Source organism: Pristiophorus japonicus, chromosome 4 (assembly GCF_044704955.1).
Source record: "Pristiophorus japonicus isolate sPriJap1 chromosome 4, sPriJap1.hap1, whole genome shotgun sequence".
In the NCBI taxonomy this organism is placed as follows: Eukaryota; Metazoa; Chordata; class Chondrichthyes; family Pristiophoridae; genus Pristiophorus; species Pristiophorus japonicus.
This window is the reverse complement of record NC_091980.1, coordinates 14350285-14369135: the sequence shown is the minus strand read 5'-3', so window position 1 is coordinate 14369135 and position 18851 is coordinate 14350285.

Genomic DNA, 18851 nt, shown 5'->3' with positions numbered 1-18851 from the left:
GCACTGGAGCTGCCGGTGGATGAACTCTGGTGCATCCATGATGCTGAGAATGACGTAAATAGCCCTTTTAGTGAGTTGGTCTTACCGCAGGTAAAGGGTACACAGCCAGATAGGGAATGGATGACCAACAGGAAGAGCAGTGCAAAGAAGATAGTGCAGAGGTCCCCTGCGGTCATCCCCCTGCAAAACAGATACACCACTTTGGGTACTGTTGAGGGGGATGACTCATCAGGGGAGGGCAGCAGCAGCCAAGTTCATGACACCGTGGGTGGCTCTCCTGCACAGGAGGGCAGGAAAACGAGTGGGAGTGTTATAGTGATAGGGGATTCAATTGTAAGGGGATAGATGTTTCTGCGGCCGCAACCGAGACTCCAGGATGGTATGTTGCCTCCATGGTGCAAAGGTCAAGGATGTCTCGGAGCTGGTGCAGGGCATTCTGAAAAGGAAGAGTGAACAGCTAGTTTGTCGTGGTGCATATAGGCACCAACGATATAGGTAAAAAAGGAGATGAGGTCCTAAAAGACGAATTTAGGGAGCTAGGGGCTAAATTAAAAAGTAGGACCTCAAAAGTAGTAATCTCAGGATTGCTACCAGTGCCATGTGCTAGTCAGAGTAGGAATTGCAGGTTAGCTCAGATGAATACGTGGCTTGAGGGTGGTGCACAAGGGATGGATTCAAATTTCTGGGACATTGGAACCGGTTCTGGGGGAGGTGGGACCAGTACAAACCAGACGGTCTGACCTGGGCAGGACCAAAACCAATGTCCTAGTGCTGTTGGGGAGGAGTTAAACTAATATGGCAAGGGGATGGTAACCTAAGCAGAGAGACAGGGGAAGTAGAATGGGGGCAGAAGCAAAAGATAGAAAGAAGAAATTTAAAGTGGAGGGCAGAGAAACCTAAGGCAAAAAGCAAAAAGGGCCACATTACAGCAAAATTCTAAAGGGGCAAAGACAAGCCTGAAGGCTCTGTGCCTCAATGCGGGGAGCATTCAGAATAAGGTGGACGAATTAACTGCGCAGATAGCAGTTAACAGATATGATGTAATTGGCATCACATGGCTCCAGGGTGACCAAGGCTGGGAACTCAACATCCAGGGGTATTCAACATTTAGGAAGGATAGACAGAAAGGAAAAGGAGGCGGGGTGCATTGCTGGTTAAAGAGGAAATTAATGCAATAGTAAGAAAGGACATTAGCTTGGATGATGTGGAATCGGTATGGGTGGAGCTACGGAATACCAAGGGGCAGAAAACGCAAGTGGGAGTTGTGCACAGACCGCCAAACAGTAGTAGTGAGGTTGGGGACAGCATCAAACAAGAAATTAGGGATGCATGCAATAAAGGTTCAGCAGTTATCATGGATGACTTTAATCTACATATTGAGTGGGCTAACCAAACTGGTAGCAATGCGGTGGAGGAGGATTTCCTGGAGTGTATTAGCGATGGTTTTCGAGACCAATATGTCAAGGAACCAACTAGGGAGCTGGCCATCCTAGACTGGGTGATGTGAAATGAGAAAGGACTAATTAGCAATCTTGTTGTGCGAGGCCCCTTAGGGAAGAGTAACCATAACATGGTAGAACTCTTTATTAAGATGGAGAGTGATACAGTTAATTCAGAAACTAGGGTCCTGAACTTGAGGAAAGGTAACTTTGATGGTTTGAGGCGTGAATTGGTTAGAATAGATTAGCAAATGATACTTAAAGGGTTGACGGTGGATAGGCAATGGCAAATATTTAAAGATCACATGAATGAACTTCAGCAATTGTACATCCCTGTCTGGAGTAAAAATAAAACGGCGAAGGTGGCTTAACCGTGGCTAACAAGGGAAATTAAGGGTAGTGTTAAATCCAAGGAAGAGGCCAGAAAAAGCAACAAACCTGAGGACTGGGAGAAATTTAGAATGCAGCAGAGGAGGACAAAAGGTTTAATTAAGAGGGGGAAAATAGAGTACGAGAAGAAGCTAACCGAGAACATAAAAACTGTCTGCAAAAGCTTCTATAGATATGTGAAGAGAAAAAGATTAGTGAAGACAAACATAGGTCCCTTGCAGTCAGAATCAAGTGAATTTATAATGGAGAACAAAGAAATGGCAGACCAATTGAACAAATACTTTGGTTCTGTCTTCAAGAAGGAAGACACAAATAACATTCCGGAAATACTACGGGACCGAGTGTCCAGTGAGAAGGAGGAACTGAAGGGTATCCTTATTAGGCGGGAAATTCTGTTAGGGAAATTGATGGGATTGAAGGCCAATAAATCCCCGGGGCCTGATCGTCTGCATCCCAGAGTACTTACGGAAGTGGCCCTGGAAATAGTGGATGCATTGGTGATCATTTTCCGAACAGTCTATCGACTCTGGTTCAGTTTCTATGGATTGGAGGGTAGCTAATGGAACACCACTTTTTAAAAAGGGAGGGAGAGAGAAAGCGGGTAATTATAGACCGGTTAGCCTGACATCAGTAGTGGGGAAAATGTTGGAATCAATCATTAAGGATGAAATAGCAGCACATTTGGAAAGCAGTGACAGGATCGGTCCAAGTCTGCATGGATATGTGAAGGGGAAATCATGCTTGACAAATCTTCTGGAATTTTTTGAGGATGTAACTGGTAGAGTGGACAAGGGAGAACCAGTGGAGGTGATGTATTTTGACTTCCAAAACACTTTTGACAAGGGCCCACACAAGAAATTGGTGTGCAAAATCAATGCACATGGTATTGGGGGTAATATACTGACGTGGATAGAGAACTGGTTGGCAGACAGGAAGCAGAGAGTTGGGATAAACGGGTCCTTTTCAGAATGGCAGGCAGTGACTAGTGGAGTGCCGAAGGGTTCAATGCTGGGATCCCAGCTCTTTATAATATATATTAATGATTTGGATGAAGCAATTGAGTGTAATATCTCCAAGTTTACAGGTGACACTAAACTGGGTGGCGGGGTCAGCTGTGAGGGGGATGCTCGGAGGCTGCAGGGTGACTTGGACAGGTTAGGTGAGTGGACAAATGCATGGCAGTTGCAGAATAATGTGGATAAATGTGAGGTTATCCACTTTGGGGGCAAAAACGCGAAGACAGAATATTATCTGAATGGCGGCAGATTAGAAAAAGGGGAGGTGCAACGAGACCTGGATGTCATGGTTCATCAGTCATTGAAAGTTGGCATGCAAGTACAGCAGACGGTGAAGAATGAAAATGGTATGTTGGCCTTCATAGCTCGGGAATTTGAGTATCGGAGCAAGGAGGTCTTACTGCAGTTGTACAGGTGAGGCCTCACCTGGAATATTGTGTTCAGTTTTGGTCTCCTAATCGAAGGAAGGACGTTCTTGCTATTGAGGGAGTGCGGCGAAGGTTCACCAGACTGATCCCAGGGATGGCTGGACTGGCATATGAGGAGAGACTGGATCAACTAGGCCTTAATAAATTGGAGTTTAGAAGGATGAGAGGGGATCTCATAGAAACTTATAAGATTCTGACGGAACTGGACAAGTTTGATGCGGGAAGAATGTTCCCGATGTTGGGGAAGTCCAGAAGCAGGGGTCACAATCTAAGGATAAGGGGTAAGCCATTTAGGACTGAGATGAGGTGAAACTTCTTCACTCAGAGAGTTGTTAACATGTGGAATTCCCTGCCGCAGAGAGTTGTTGATGCCAGTTCATTGGATATATTCAAGAGGGAGTTAGATATGGGCCTTGCAGCTAAGGGTATCAAGGGGTATGGAGAGAAAGCAGGAAAGGGGTACTGAGGGATTGATCAGCCATGATCTTATTGAATGGTGGTGCAGGCTCGAAGGGCCGAATGGCCTACTCCTGCACCTATTTTCGATGTTTCTATGTTTCTATGACAGGGGCCAAGCCCGCCCCCTGTCATGCTCCGCCACCCCACTCCCGGCCAAATCATTCCATGGGCGTGGTGCCGAGTACCAGGACTTGAGGCTCCAAATCTCTCCTCCACCCCGGTGACAAGTCTGGGCCTGAGAGTGGCAGTGGTGGGGGGGGCGGGTCAATGGTGGTAGGGGGGGGGGGGCTGATGGCGGTGGTGGGGGGGGGCCGATGATGGGAGTGGGGTCGATGATGGGAGGGGTGCCGATGGTGGGGTGGGGCCCGATGGTGGGATGGGGGGAGACCGATGGTGGCAGGGGTTGTGCTTGATGGTGGGGGGGGAAGTCAATGGTGGTGAGGGGGGGGGCGATGGTGGGAGGGGGGACAATGGTGGGAGGGGGCCGATGGTGGGACGGGGGGGGGGGGCGATGGTGTTGGGGGGGGGGGGCGATGGTGGCGTGGGGGGGGCGATGGTGGGGGGGGGGGGCTCGATGTTAGGACAGGGGGGGGGCCGTTGGTGTTGTGGGGGGGCCGGATGGCAGGAGGGGAAGGGCGATGGTGGAACTGGGGGGCGCCGATGGTGGTGGGGGGGTGGGGAGGACCGATGGTGGAACTGGGGGGTTCGATGGTGGTGGGGGGGTGGGGAGGGCCGATGGTGCCGGGGGGGCCCGATGGTGAGAGGGGCTGCGGGGGAGAGAGCGAAGTGGGGCCCGAATCAAAGGTGGGGCCCTGCGATCAGTCCAACCACGTTGTTGCTCCGCGGGTTCTTCAAACGAGCTGCTGGTCCTCCGCGAGCCGCTCCTCCGACTGACCACCCACCGGTCCTCACGTGAACCGCGAGTCCCGAGTTGCAGCGGGGGGAGAATGGTGGAAGCGGCGGCGTGCGGCCGGGGTGGGGGGGGCAGGGGGCGGGGGGAAGAGAGGGAGGGTGGAGGTATAGAGAGAGGCTGGGTGGGGAGAGAGAGAGGGCGGGGGGATAGCGAGAGAGAGGCTTGGCGGGGGTGGAGAGAGAGGCTGGCAGGTGCAGAGAGAGAGGCTGGGGGGAGAGAAAGAGGCTGGAGGAGAGAGAGAGAGGTTCGGGGGGGGGGAGAGAGAGAAGCTGGGGGTGCAGAGAGAGGCTGGGGAGGGGGGCAGAGAGAGGCTGTGAGGGGCGGGGAGAGAGAGAGGCTGCGGGGGGATGCGGAGAGAGGCTGGGTGGGAAGAGAGAGGCTGGGTGGGGAGAGAGAGAGGCTGGGGAGGGGGAGAGAGAGAGGCTGGTTGGCGGAGAGAGGGAGGCTGGGGGGAGAGAGGGAGAGGCTGAGGGGAGAGAGAGAGGCTGGAGGGAGAGAGAGAGAGGCTGCGGGGGAGAGAGAGAGAGGCTGTGAGGGGGAGAGAGAGAGGCTGCGGTGGAGAGAAACATTGGGGGAGAGAGACACACGGCGGTGGGGGGAGCGGGGCGGGGAGAGGGATCGGAGGGAACTCAGGGAAGACGGATCACGTTCTTCCACCCCCTACAAGGGGCATCATTGGAGTGGATGATATCCAGAAGTGACGACACTGTCACTATTCACTTCGTACCCAATCAACCTGTTAACAATCCGTGCACAATGCCCCATCTGTGGTGGGGGGTGTGGGGGGGGGCGGCGGGGGAAGGATGCACTGGGGTAAGGCACTTGAGCTGGGGGAGGCATGCACTTGGATTGAGGTAAGGCACTTTGGCTTGGCGACGGATGTATTTGGACTGGGGTAAGACACTTTGGCTGGTCCTTGCTCTCTTCCAGGGAGCTCTGTCCTCTGTCGCTTCAGGAAGTGAAAGTGTATCAAGTTACAATTTGCAAAGTCAGTCAGACCTTGGGATGGGCGGTTCCAGTTACACATTCCTGTGAAACTTCAGGGTGTGGCTTATCCTCCAAGGGGACCAATCAGAAACAAAGGGTGGAGCATGTTGGCCATTTTGGCAGTACAAATAACCGCGTCCTTTTAACTGGCATATTAGGCTGCTACAGATGAGAGCTGCACTGAAAAATGGTGGCTGCAATTTTGCTCTGGGGAGATCCGACGCGTGGTTTTCAGTTTACTTCTGAACTAGAATAGTTAGCGGATAAATGATAAGAAAGACTTGCATTTGTACGTGCCTTTCATGACCTCACAACATCCCAAAGTGCTTCACGGCCAATTCATTACTTTTCACGTGTAGTCGTTGTTGTAATGCAGGATGTGCGGCAGCCAATTTACACACGTGACAGCACATATCCGGGGCATAATCAAAACCGTCTATTTCCACCTCCGTAACATCGCCCGTCTCCGCTCCTGCCTCAGCTCATCTGCTGCTGAAACTCTCATCCATGTCTTTGTTACCTCTAGACTTGACCATTCCAATGCACTCCTGGCTGGCCTCCCACATTCTACCCTCCGTAAACTTGAGGTCATCTAAAACTCGGCAGCCCATGTCCTAACTCGCTCCAAGTCCCGCTCACCCGTCACCCCCGTGTTCGTTGACCTACATTGGCTTCTGTTTAAGTAACGCCTCGATTAAAAAATTCTCATCCATGTTTACCAATCCCTCCATGGCCTCGTCCCTCCCTATCTCTGTAATCTCCATCAGCCCCACATGAGATGTCTGCGCTCCTCAAATTCTGCCCTCTTGAGCATCCCTGATTATAACTGCTCAACTATCGGTGGCCGTGCCTTCAGCAGCCTGGAGCCTAAGCTCTAGAACTCCCTCCCTAAACCTCTTTGCCTCTCTACCTCTCTTTTCTCCTTTAAGGAGCACAGCCTCAAAATACGGGGGAGCCAATTTAAAACCGAGTTGAGAAGGAATTTCTTCTCTAGGAGGGTTGTGAATCTGTGGAATTCTCTGCCCAAGGAAGCAGTTGAGGCTGGCTCATTGAATGTATTCAAATCACAGATAGATAGATTTTTAACCAATAAGGGAATTAAGGGTTACGGGGAGAGAGCTGAGTCCACGGCCAGATCAGCCATGATCTTGTTGAATGGCGGAGCAGGCTCGAGGGGCTAGATGGCCTACTCCTGTTCCTAATTCTTATGTTCTTATGTTCTTCTGTAAGACGCTCCCTGAAACCTACCTCCTTCATCTGCCGTAATTTCTTTTCGTGTGGCTCGGTGTCAAATTTATTTGTTTTGTCTTATAACACTGTTGTGAAGCACCTTGGGATATTTTACTACGTTAAAGGCGCTATATAAATATAAGTTGTTGCGGTTGAAAGTCCCACAAGCAGCAATGTGATAATGGCCAGACAACCAGTTCCAGGGAGTGGGTTGAAAGATAAATATTGGCCATGACACCGAGGAGAACTTGCCAGCTCTTCTTCAAATTATTGCCATGGGATCTTTTACGTCCACGTGAGAGGGCAGACAGGGCCTTGGTTTAACGTCTCATCAGAACAACGGCAATTGTGACGGTGCAGTACCCCCCACTGGTACTGACACAAATACCGCGGATGCATGGAAACCTGAACTAAAAGCAGATGATACTGGAAATACTCAGCAGGTTCCGCAGCATTTGTCGAGAAAGAAACAGAGTTAGCGTCTCAGGTCAATGACTTTTCAATAGAACTGGATTCAACCAGGAGTGTCAGTCTGGATTATGTGCTCAAACGTCTGGAGCGGTACGATCAACTCACAACCTTGTGACTCCGAGGCGAGAGTGCTACCCACTGATCCTCTGGATTCTTAGATCAGTAACGTAACAACTGCACTACCAACAACAAATTGTATTTCTCGCACGCCTTTAGCATAGTAAAATGTGCCAAGGTACTTCACAGTAGTATTAAAATACAGACAACTCCCGATTATCGGTACACAGATCTAAAGGAGAACCCGCTGTAACGCCGTTTTTAAAAACTATCACACACGTGAATATCTCGATCTCCTCAAGTGTCAATCACACATAAATTGACTCAGGCGTGCACCCCTTTCTCACTTCACAACTGACACAGGCATTAAATAACTGTCACACACGTGAAAATCTCCATCACTTCAACTAACAAGCACACATAAATTGAAGCAGGTGAATCCATTGTCATGTATTTTATTACGTTCACTCTATGATAACACGAACTAAGTCTTCGTGGTTGGTTCTATCACCGTCAAGTTTCAGCTCTGAGACGTGCACTCGCCCTAGCGGCAAAATCATTTACCCGGAATAGCCCAATCCCCGAGCGACCCGGATAATCGAGAGTTGCCTGTACAAAAATAAAATTACCAGTGAGCCACATAAGGAGAAATTACGGCAGATGACCAAAACCTTGGTCAAAGATTTTAAGGAGAGTCTTAAAGGAGGAGAGGTTTATACAAGAACATAAAAAATAATAGCAGGAATCGGCCATTTGGCCCTTCGAGCCTGCTCCGCCATTCAATAAGATCATGGCTGATCTGATCATGGACTTAGCACCACTTCCCTGCCCTCTCCCCATAACCTTTACTCCCTTATCGCTCAAAAATCTGTCTCTCTCCGCCTTAAATATATTCAATGACCCAGCCACCACAGCTCTTTGGGGCAGAGAATTCCACAGATTTACAACCCTCTAAGAGAAGAAATTTCTCATTATCTCAGTTTTAAATGGGCAGCCCCTTATTCTGAGACTGTACCTTAGTTTTAGTTTCCCCTATGAGTGGAAACATCCTCTCTGCATCCACCTTGTCGAGCCCCCTCATTTTCTTATAAGTTCCAATACGATCACCTCTCATTCTTCTGAACTCCAATGAGTATAGGCCCAACCTATTCAATCTATCCTCATAAGTCAAACCCCTCCTCTCCAGAATCAACCTAGTGAACCTTCTCTGAACAGCCTCCAATACAAGTACATCCTTCCTTAAATATGGAGACCAAAACTGTATGCAGTACTCCAGGTGTGGTCTCACCAATACCCTATACAGTTGTAGCAGGACTTCCCTGCTTTTATACTCTATCCCCCTTGCAATGAAGGCCAAGATTCCATTTGCCTTTCTGATTACTTGCTGGAAATGCATAACAACATTTTGTGTTTCATGCACAAGGACCTCCTGTACTGCAGCACTTTGCAATTTTTCTCCATTTAAATTGTAATTTGCTTTTCTATTATTTCTGCCAAAGTAGATAATCTCACATTTTCCCACATATACTCCATCTGCCAAATTTTTGCCCACTCACTCAGCCTGTCTGTATCCCTTTGCAGATTTCCTGTGTCCTCTTCACAATTTGCTTTCCCACCCACCTTTGTATCATCAGCAAACTAGGCAACATTACACTCGGTCCCTTCATCCAAGTCATTAATCAGTTTAGGGAGGGAGTTCCAGAGCTTGGGGCCGAGGCAACTGAAGGCACGACCACCGATGGTTGAGAGATTATAATCAGTGATGCTCAAGAGGGCAGAACTAGAGGGCTGCAGACATCTCGAAGGGTTGTGGGGCTGGAGGAGATTACAGAGATAGGGAGGGGCAAGGGCCATGGAGGGATTTGAAAGCAAGGATGAAGATTTTGAAATTGAGGATTTGCTTAACTAGGCATCAGTGTAGGTCAGCGAGCACAGGGGTGATGGGTGAGCGGGACTTGGTGTGAGTTAGGACAAGGGCAGCTGAGTTTTGGATGACCTGAAGTTTACGTAGGGTAGAATGTGGGAGGCCAGCCAGGAGTGCATTGGAATAGTCAAGTCTTGAGGCAACAAATGCACGTACCTGGAATCAATTTGTCTCCTACTGCTCCTTTCCCTTGTTTCTTCTCCGTGAAGTGCCTTGGGACATTCATCATGTTAAAGACATTGTGTAAATGTAAATTGTTCTCCTGGTTGCTGTGCTGAGCTAAGCCCTGGTCTTCAAAGGGTAAATATCATTTTATTTAAGCTCTTAATAACTTTAGCATGGCTTACATAGGTTGAACTTGTTAGCATTCCAAGTTATTAAAAAAAACAAGCCTGCGGTTGTGTGAAGACTGTGATTGGTTTTGACTGCAATTTGAGAAGGAAAAAAATCTGGCATGTCCATCGTACGGCATGAATAATTCAGCTTTAAGTCTGTTCCTTGATATTTAGCTAAATCATTGTGACTGGCCTATATCTTTTCGAATCCGGTGTACTGACAATATCCACTTCACTTACATTGATAATGATTATTTTTGTATGAAAACCATTCAATCTTTTAGTGTGGAGAAATTAATTATTGAATTGGAAATTGGTTCATTGTCTATTTTCGCTTCATTGCTCCAATTGACTGCAAGGGAAATATTCACAGCGTTGAGATATGAATACATTTTAGTTATTTTGGAGAAGACACTGGGTCTTGGAATTACACCATGAAATGTTGCCACGCATAAATAGAAAGAAAGGAAGGAAGGGTGGAAGGGAGGAAGGAAGGAAGGGAGAAAGGAAGGAAGAATTATGTTTGTACTGTACCTGTGAATGACTCCATGAGGCAATGTGTTGTACTCAAACTGTAGTGACCTCGGTCCTTTATTGCTAATGCCAGAGTGAGGCAGCCGCATGGTGGCTCCCCTTTTATACAGTCCCTGCCACCAGGGCAGGAAACCCCGGTCTCCATCAGTTGCACCCTCTAGTGGTGCCAGCATGTATATACACAGTGTAAACCTTATTGACAGTACATTAGGTAAGCAAGTCTCCAGCTAATGCAACTATACAGTGACTACACAGTGAGTATATCTATAGTCTGCATATATAACATCACTCTCCCCCAAGTCCTTTGTGCCAATTACCTTTGCACTATGTGCTCTGGCTTAGCTCTCCCCAGACTTAAGTGCCAATAGCCCTTGCACCTTGGCTGTGCTTTGGCTTGGCTCTCTCCCTGTTAACCCCCAAGTCCTTTTGCCACAACATGGCATAGTGGTTACCACTTTGGATGGTTCAATGATGCTGTGGAGGTTCCAGAGGGTTCTGGATGTGACCCATGTGGGTGTCCATGGGTACATACATCCATTTCCCCCACTCCACCCCACCCCCACAGCGAGATCATGCAGCTGGCCCGTTACATAAACATACAGGATGAGACACAGTGTAAGTACAAAGAAAGGAAGAAAAAAATTTTTTTTTATGGTTTGTATCGTGATACCTTGGTTCAGTGACTCACATTCGTTACGTTTTACGGACGTACACCAGGATTGGGTAGATTGCATAATTATTTCAGTCATGGTCAGTACTGAGGTAGCAGTATAGGTATGTGAGGACACTAGTTCCAGAGCAACTGGACGGGGTCCTAGTCATCTGATGTTGGCGCTGCGCCCCCTGCTAGCGGGGTGGGCTTGGTTCGCTCACCTTGCCAGGACTCAGGGCCTTTGCTGTTGCCTAGTGGTGGGCAGAGCCACAGATTTGTGTGGCTTCCCTGTCCTCCTTTGAGGACTGCAGAATCATCTGCCTGCTCTCTAACGGTGTTGGGAACCTGGCTGTTCCAGGTCCCGTTTGGGGAACTCGTTGGTCCTGACCTTTCGCTCCCGGACATGGCCGAGGAAGCGACTGGGTCTGGGGGCTGCGCTGTCTCCACCCGGGTGGTGGGTAACGGCGGCCAACTGCGCGTATTGGCGCCGTTTTCATTTCCAGGTCCATGGCGAATAGTGCCATCGGGTGCCTGCAGCGTGGGATAGACCTGGGGCAGGGTATCAGGATCAGCGCCTTCACCCTCCTGAGGTCGCTGGCCTATAACTTATGGGGACACCTGGGGCAGGGCATCTTTGCCCTCCCAAATTCACTGCTTGCTACTTTTGGGGGCACTCTGTTCCCGACATCTCACAACATTTTGTTTTTTACATTCTTAATCGGTTCGTTACATTGATACAATGTCTCTTTAAGTTCAATTGGTTGCAAGTCTCCTTTAAGAGAACCCTGCTGGCTTTATCCCAATCAAATCCTTTATTAGACACCACGTGTTAGTCCCTCAGCGTTGCACCTCGTGATATGGCCACGGCCATCGTTTTTTTCAACCACGCTACACCTCGCTGCAGCAGGGACGCCATCTTGCCTCTGTCCTCGAGGTCGACTGCCTTGATCCTTCTCTCCCGCGATTCTGCCACAAAAGCTGGAAGAGTGCCTGTGAATTCGATCTTCCTCCCCAGGAGTCCTGCCACTGGAGCCGGGAAGGTACTTTTAGGTTGTTCCGGTCGGTTATCATTGCCACGCAGTGATGGACGGTCTGTGCCTCAGGTGCTGTGCTGGTCTGTTCTCGGGTGCCTGGCCCAAGCGAAGGTGAGGTTTTGCTCTGCCTCTGAGCATGGGGGACATCGATTGCTGGAGTGAAGGATTTCCACTGGATCTTCCTCATCCACCTTCTTCCGAGTATCGTTGGACCATCACCTGCAATAATCCACAGAGGTAGCTTGTGCACCACGCCATTATGGATTACACTTCCATCCACACTACCAATGACTGGGATCAGCTCCTTGGTGTAGGTGCGCAACTTTTCCTGTACTGGAACCTGCTCGGGTCGTTTTTCGTTCCATAGCATCTCAAAGGCATCCTGGCTCATCACTGACTGGCTCGCTCTCGTGTCCACTTGCATGAAGACTGGAACACCGTTTATCTCGACTTCCATCTTCATTGGAGGACAATCGGTGGTGCAGATATACATTTCATACACTTCTTCTTGGGGCTGAGTTGCCTCTCTGGCCAAATCATCATACTCCCCGTTGGATTCAAAGTCATCTACCGACTCCTCTGCTAGATGTTGAGTTGTATTTCTTTTACACATACGCTGGTGGTGGCCCTTCATGTTACAGGCTTTGCATATGTACTCAGCAAACCGACACTGGTGAACTCTATGGTTTCCACCGCAACGCCGGCATGGTGCTACTCGATTAGCACCCCTCGGCGGACTCCGAGTTCTGGAACCCTGAGGTCTGTGCTCTCTGCCCTGGGAAGAGCCATGTTCTACAGTCTTGCCTGTGAAAGGCACCATTCTGTGTACAGTACTTGCCGGGTTTGAGTCCACAGGATGAATAATTTGCTTGGTGCTGCAGGTCGAGGTCATGAACGCCTGACTGAGGCTGATGGTCTTCTGCAGGTTGACTGTGGTGTCGGCAGATAATAGCTTGTGAAGGAAGCCCTCGTGGCGAATTCCTATAATGAAGATGTCTCGCAATGCTTCACTGAGGTGCATGCCAAAATCACATGGTGCCACAAGTCTCCTGAGGTCGGCTGCATATTTTGCAATCTCCTGGCCCTCAGGTCTGCGGTGAGTGTAAAATCTGTGCCTGGCCGTGAGGATGCTTTCTTTTGGTTTTAGTTGGTCACGAATTAGTTCAGTCAGCTCATCGCATGTCTTATCCTTGACCTTCATGGGTGCCAGTAAGTCCCTGACAAGGCGGTAGACCTCGGGCCCACAACTTGTCAGCAGTACAGCCTTGTGCTTCTCCGCCAATGTGTCCATCTCCCCTGCCAGGTCGTTTGCCATGAAATACAGCTTGGGCCTTTCCATGAAGGCACCCCAATCATCACCCTCTGCGAAGTCTTTTAGGGTGCCAAAGGTAGCCATAATATTGCGTGAAAGTCCTTATTCTCGTCGGCAGTTATTAAGTTTGTACTGTACCTATGAATGACTCTACGAGGCAATGTGTTGTGCTCAAACTGTAGTGACCTTGGTCCTTTATTCCTAACTCCAGAGTGAGGCAGCCGCATGGTGGCTCCTCTTTTATACAGCCCCTGCCACGAGGGCAGGAAAACCCCGGTCTCCACCCGTTGCACCCTCTAGTGGTGCCAGCATGTATACACAATGTAAACCTTATTGACAGGACATCAGAGAGAGTATATCTATAGTCTGCATATATAACAGGAAGGAAGGAAGGAAGGGAGGGAGGGAGGGAGGAATGGGAATGGAAGAAGTAAGGAAGGAAGGAAGGGAAGAAGGAAGGAAGGAAGGAAAGAGGAAGGGAGGGAGGAAATTAATACATTTATTACATATTACATATTATTACATGTAGCATCTTCCACAGCCTCAGGATGTCCCAAAGTGCTTTTCAGCCAATGAAGTACTAAACTTGAAATCTCGCTGAGAGTTATTTTAGAAGAAATGTTGACCCATTTATTTTAAAATGTTAACATCGCCACTAAGATAGTGGAGTTAGGAATTTCAAACGAAAACCTTAAGTGTCCATATCTTGTACCATGTGGTCTAATTTCCAGTCCTCTGGTTCCTCAGAAGCTGGAGTTTATTCGATGTATGAAGTCTGAAAGGCAGGGAGTCAAGGATTATTTGGAGTGGGCAGGGAAGTGGAGTTGAGGCCAAGATCAGATCAGCCATAATCTTAATGAATGGTGGAGCAGGCTCGAGGGGCCAAATGGCCGACTCCTGCTGCCATTTCCGATGATCTTATGTTCTCTAAAAATATTACTTAAAAATGTAATGACCCACCATTTTATGATAAACTGTCTGCACTTCTTTATGTAAAAATGTTTTAATTCTTGGGATGTGGGCGTCGCTGGCAAGGCCAGCATTTATTGCCCATCCCTAATTGTCCTTGAGAAGATGGAGGTGAGCCGCCTTCTTGAACTGCTGCAGTCCGTGTGGTGAAGGTGCTCCCACAGTGCTGTTAGGGAGGAAGTTCCAGGAATTTGACACAGCGAAAGTGAAGGAATGGCCGATATATGCCCAAGGCGGGATGGTGTGTGACTTGTAGGTAATGGAGCTCCCATGTGACTGCAATCCTTGTCCTTCTAGGTGGTGGAGGCTGTGGGTTTGGGAGGTGCTGCCAAAGATGCCTTGGTGAGTTGTTGCAGTGCCATCCTTCAGATAGGACACTCTAGGTTTGCCAGTGGTAGAGGGAGTGAATGTTTGAGGTGGTGGATGGGGTACAGATCAAGTGGGCTGCTTTGTCCTGCACAGTGTCGAGCTTCCTGAGTGTTGTTGGAGCTGCACCCATCCAGGCAAGCGGAGAGAATTCCATCACACTCCTGACTTGTGCCTTGTTGATGGCGAAGTGGATTTAGCCAGTCAGGAGATGAGACACTCATCACAGAAGCCTCTGACCTGCTCTTATAGAAATGGCATTTATGTGGCTGGCCCAGTTTGTTTCTGGTCAATGGCGACCCTCAGGATGTTGATGGTAGGGCATTTGAGACACTTAAGGCCAACAAAGGCCAAATCTTGATATGGTGTTCAATTTGGCAATTAGTAACAATGAGCAACGCATCTGAGTCAACACTAATACCTGAGCCAGGTATGGGATGGGTGTCAGTGTATTTCTCTTCTTCCTTTTCAGATATATCACAATTTGGATAATGGAGGAAAATTGGATTTTGAAAACTTTTATGGTCACTACAAACTTCAGCCATGACTTAGCTCAATTCAAACTCTTGTCAACTATAAAGGACATTGTTTGAAGACCAAGAACTAAAACCTGGCACCAAGCTCATGGTCTACAGAGCAGTAGTGATTCCCGCCCTCCTTTATCCTTCAGAGACAAGGACTATGTGCAGCAGACACCTCAAAGCACTGGAGAAGTACCACCAATTCTGCCTCCGCAAAATCCTGCAAATCCATTGGCAGTATAGGTGCACCAACATCAGTGTTCTCTCTCAGGCCAACATCCCCAGCATCGAGGCATTGACCACGCTCAATCAGCTCCGATGGATGGGCCACATTGTTCGTATGGCCGATACTAGACTCCCGATACAGGCGCTCTGCTCCGAGCTCCGTCATGGCAAGCGAGCCCCGGGAGGGCAGAGAAAACACTTCAAGGACATCCTCAAATCCTTCTTGAAAAAATGTAACATCCCCACCGACTCTTGGGAATCCCTTATCCAAGACCGCTCAAAGTCGAGGAGAAGTATCCGAGAAGGCGCCGAACACTTTGAGTCTCTTTGCCGGGAGCACACGGAAACCAAGTACAAACAGCACGGCAAACCAAGCACCCCACCTACCCGTCCCTCCAACCACCGTCTGCCCCACATGTGACAGAGACTGTAGATCCCACATTGGTCTCATCAGTCACCTGAGAATTCATATTAGTGTGGAAGTAAGTCATCCTCGACTCCGGGCGGCTAAGAAGAACTCAACGTAGCCCAGCTCCATGGCAGTCATTGGACAAGACAGGCGATCAAATTCAGACCATTCCATATGTGCTGAGCAGAAGCTATTCAACCTTTAGTTCCAGGCTCCAGTTCCAATTGGCATTTCCTCCTTTGGCAATGAGTGTTGTGTTCATACTCTATTTATTTGTTACAGCTCACGGGACAGGCATTAGGACCCTGTGGGAGCTATTCACAGTTGCCAGTTTGCTGACTCCATTTTGGGTTGTATAAAAGCACAGTTAAGTTAAGTTACATTTCTCCTGACTCAGTTTGACAGTTATTTAAGCATTCACAACAGTGAGCGTTGCAAGTCCTTGTCAGAACCTACCGCCCAATACAATATAATTTGGAATTTCAGATTTAAGCTCTAGAACTGTGTTACCACTGTAACCAGGGAGCAAAATAACTGGATTGTACTCAGAGATGTATTGGATATTAAGATCAGTTCTTATGGAGTGGAGGGTAGCCAATGTAACCCCACTTTTTAAAAAAGGAGGGAGAGAGAAAACAGGGAATTATCGACCGGTCAGCCTGACATCGGTAGTGGGTAAAATGATGGAATCAATTATTAAGTATGTCATAGCAGCGCATTTGGAAAGAGGTGACATGATAGAACATAAGAACATAAGAACATAAGAATTAGGAACAGGAGTAGGCCATCTAGCCCCTCGAGCCTGCTCCGCCATTCAACAAGATCATGGCTGATCTGGCCGTGGACTCAGCTCCACTTACCCGCCCGCTCCCTGTAACCCTTAATTCCCTTATTAGTTAAAAATCTATCTATCTGTGACTTGAATACATTCAATGAGCTAGCCTCAACTGCTTCCTTGGGCAGAGAATTCCACAGATTCACAACTCTCTGGGAGAACAAATTCCTTCTCAACTCGGTTTTAAATTGGCTCCCCCGTATTTTGAGGTTGTGCCCCCTAGTTCTATTCTCCACGACCAGTGGAAACAACCTCTCTGCCTCTATCTTGTCTATCCCTTTCATTATTTTAAATGTTTCTATAAGATCACCCCTCATCCTTCTGAACTCCAATGAGTAAAGACCCAGTCTACTCAATCTAGCATCATAAGGTAACCCGCTCATCTCCGGAATCAGCCTAGTGAATCGTCTCTGTACCCCCTCCAAAGCTAGTATATCCTTCCTTAAGTAAGGTGACCAAAACTGCATGCAGTACTCCAGGTGCAGCCTCACAAATATTCTATACAGTTGCAGAAGGACCTCCCTGCTTTTGTACTCCATCCCTCTCGCAATGAAGGCCAACATTCCATTCGCCTTCCTGATTACCTGCTGCACCTGCAAACTAATTTTTTGGGATTCATGCACAAGGACGAGAGGTGGGCACCGGAGGGACTGGAGTGTATCATCACGCCCGGCAACCAAATTTTAATTTGATTTTACGTTTTAAAGTTTAATTTGTTATAATTGCCGGTGCTTTTAGTGTCCCCCTCCCCTTTTATAGGGGGCACTGGAAAAAATTTGATTTTAGCGCCCAAAAAAAAAACCAAAAAAAAAGAAGAAAAAAAAGGGGCCTTGTAAATGTCTGCTGTGTCATCCAGGGCGGGTGGCACGGTTTAATGTCTTTTTTTTTTGTTCACAGATAAACTCAAAAAGAGTTTCATGCACAAGGACCCCCAGGTCCCTCTGCACTGCAGCATGTTGTAATTTCTCCCCATTCAAATAATATTCCCTTTTACTGTTTTTTTCCCCAAGGTGGATAACCTCATACTTTCCGGCATTGTATTCCATCTGCCAAACCTTAGCCCATTCGCTTAATCTAAATCTCTTTGCAGCCTTTCTGTGTCCTCTACACAACCCGCTTTCCCACTAATCTTTGTGTCATCTGCAAATTTTGTTACACTACACTCTGTCCCCTCTTCCAGGTCATCTATGTATATTGTAAACAGTTGTGGTCCCAGCACTGATCCCTGTGGCACACCACTAACCACCGATTTCCAACCCGAAAAGAACCCATTTATCCCGACTCTCTGCTTTCTGTTCGCCAGCCAATTCTCTATCCATGCGAATACATTTCCTCTGACTCCGCGTACCCTTATCTTCTGCAGTACCCTTTTGTGTGGCACCTTATTGAATGCTTTTTGGAAATCTAAATACACCACATCCATCGGTACATCTCTATCCACCATGCTCGTTATATCCTCAAAGAATTCCAGTAAATTAGTTAAACATGATTTCCCCTTCATGAATCCATACTGCGTCTGCTTGATTGCACTATTCCTATCTAGATGTCCCGCTATTTCTTCTTTAATGATAGCTTCAAGTATTTTCCCCACTACAGATATTAAACTAACCGGCCTATAGTTACCTGCCTTTTGTCTGCCCCCTTTTTTAAACAGAGGCGTTACATTAGCTGCTTTCCAATTCGCTGGTAGCTCCCCAGAGTCCAGAGACTTTTGTTGGATTATAATGAATACATCTGCTATAACTTCCACCATCTCTTTTAATACCCTGGGATGCACTTCATCAGGACCAGGGGACTTGTCTACCTTGAGTCCCATTAGCCTGTCCAGCACTACCTCCCTAGTGATAGTGATTGTCTCAAGGTCCTCCCTTCCCACATTCCTGTGACCAGCAATTTTTGGCATGGTTTTTGTGTCTTCCACTGTGAAGACCGAAGCAAAATAATTGTTTAAGGTCTCAGCCATTTCCACATTTCCCATTATTAAATCCTCCTTCTCATCTTCTAAAGGACCAACATTTACTTTAGTCACTCTTTTCTATTTTATATATCTGTAAAAGCTTTTACTATCCGTTTTTATGTTTTGCGTAAGTTTACCTTCGTAATCTATCTTTCCTTTCTTTATTGCTTTCTTAGTCATTCTTTGCTGTCATTTAAAATTTTCCCAATCTTCTATTTTCCCACTAACCTTGGCCACCTTATACGCATTGGTTTTTAATTTGATACTCTCCTTTATTTCCTTGGTTATCCACGGCCGGTTATCCCTTCTCTTACCGCCCTTCTATTTCACTGGAATATATTTTTGTTGAGCACTATGAAAGAGCTCCTTAAAAGTCCTCCACTGTTCC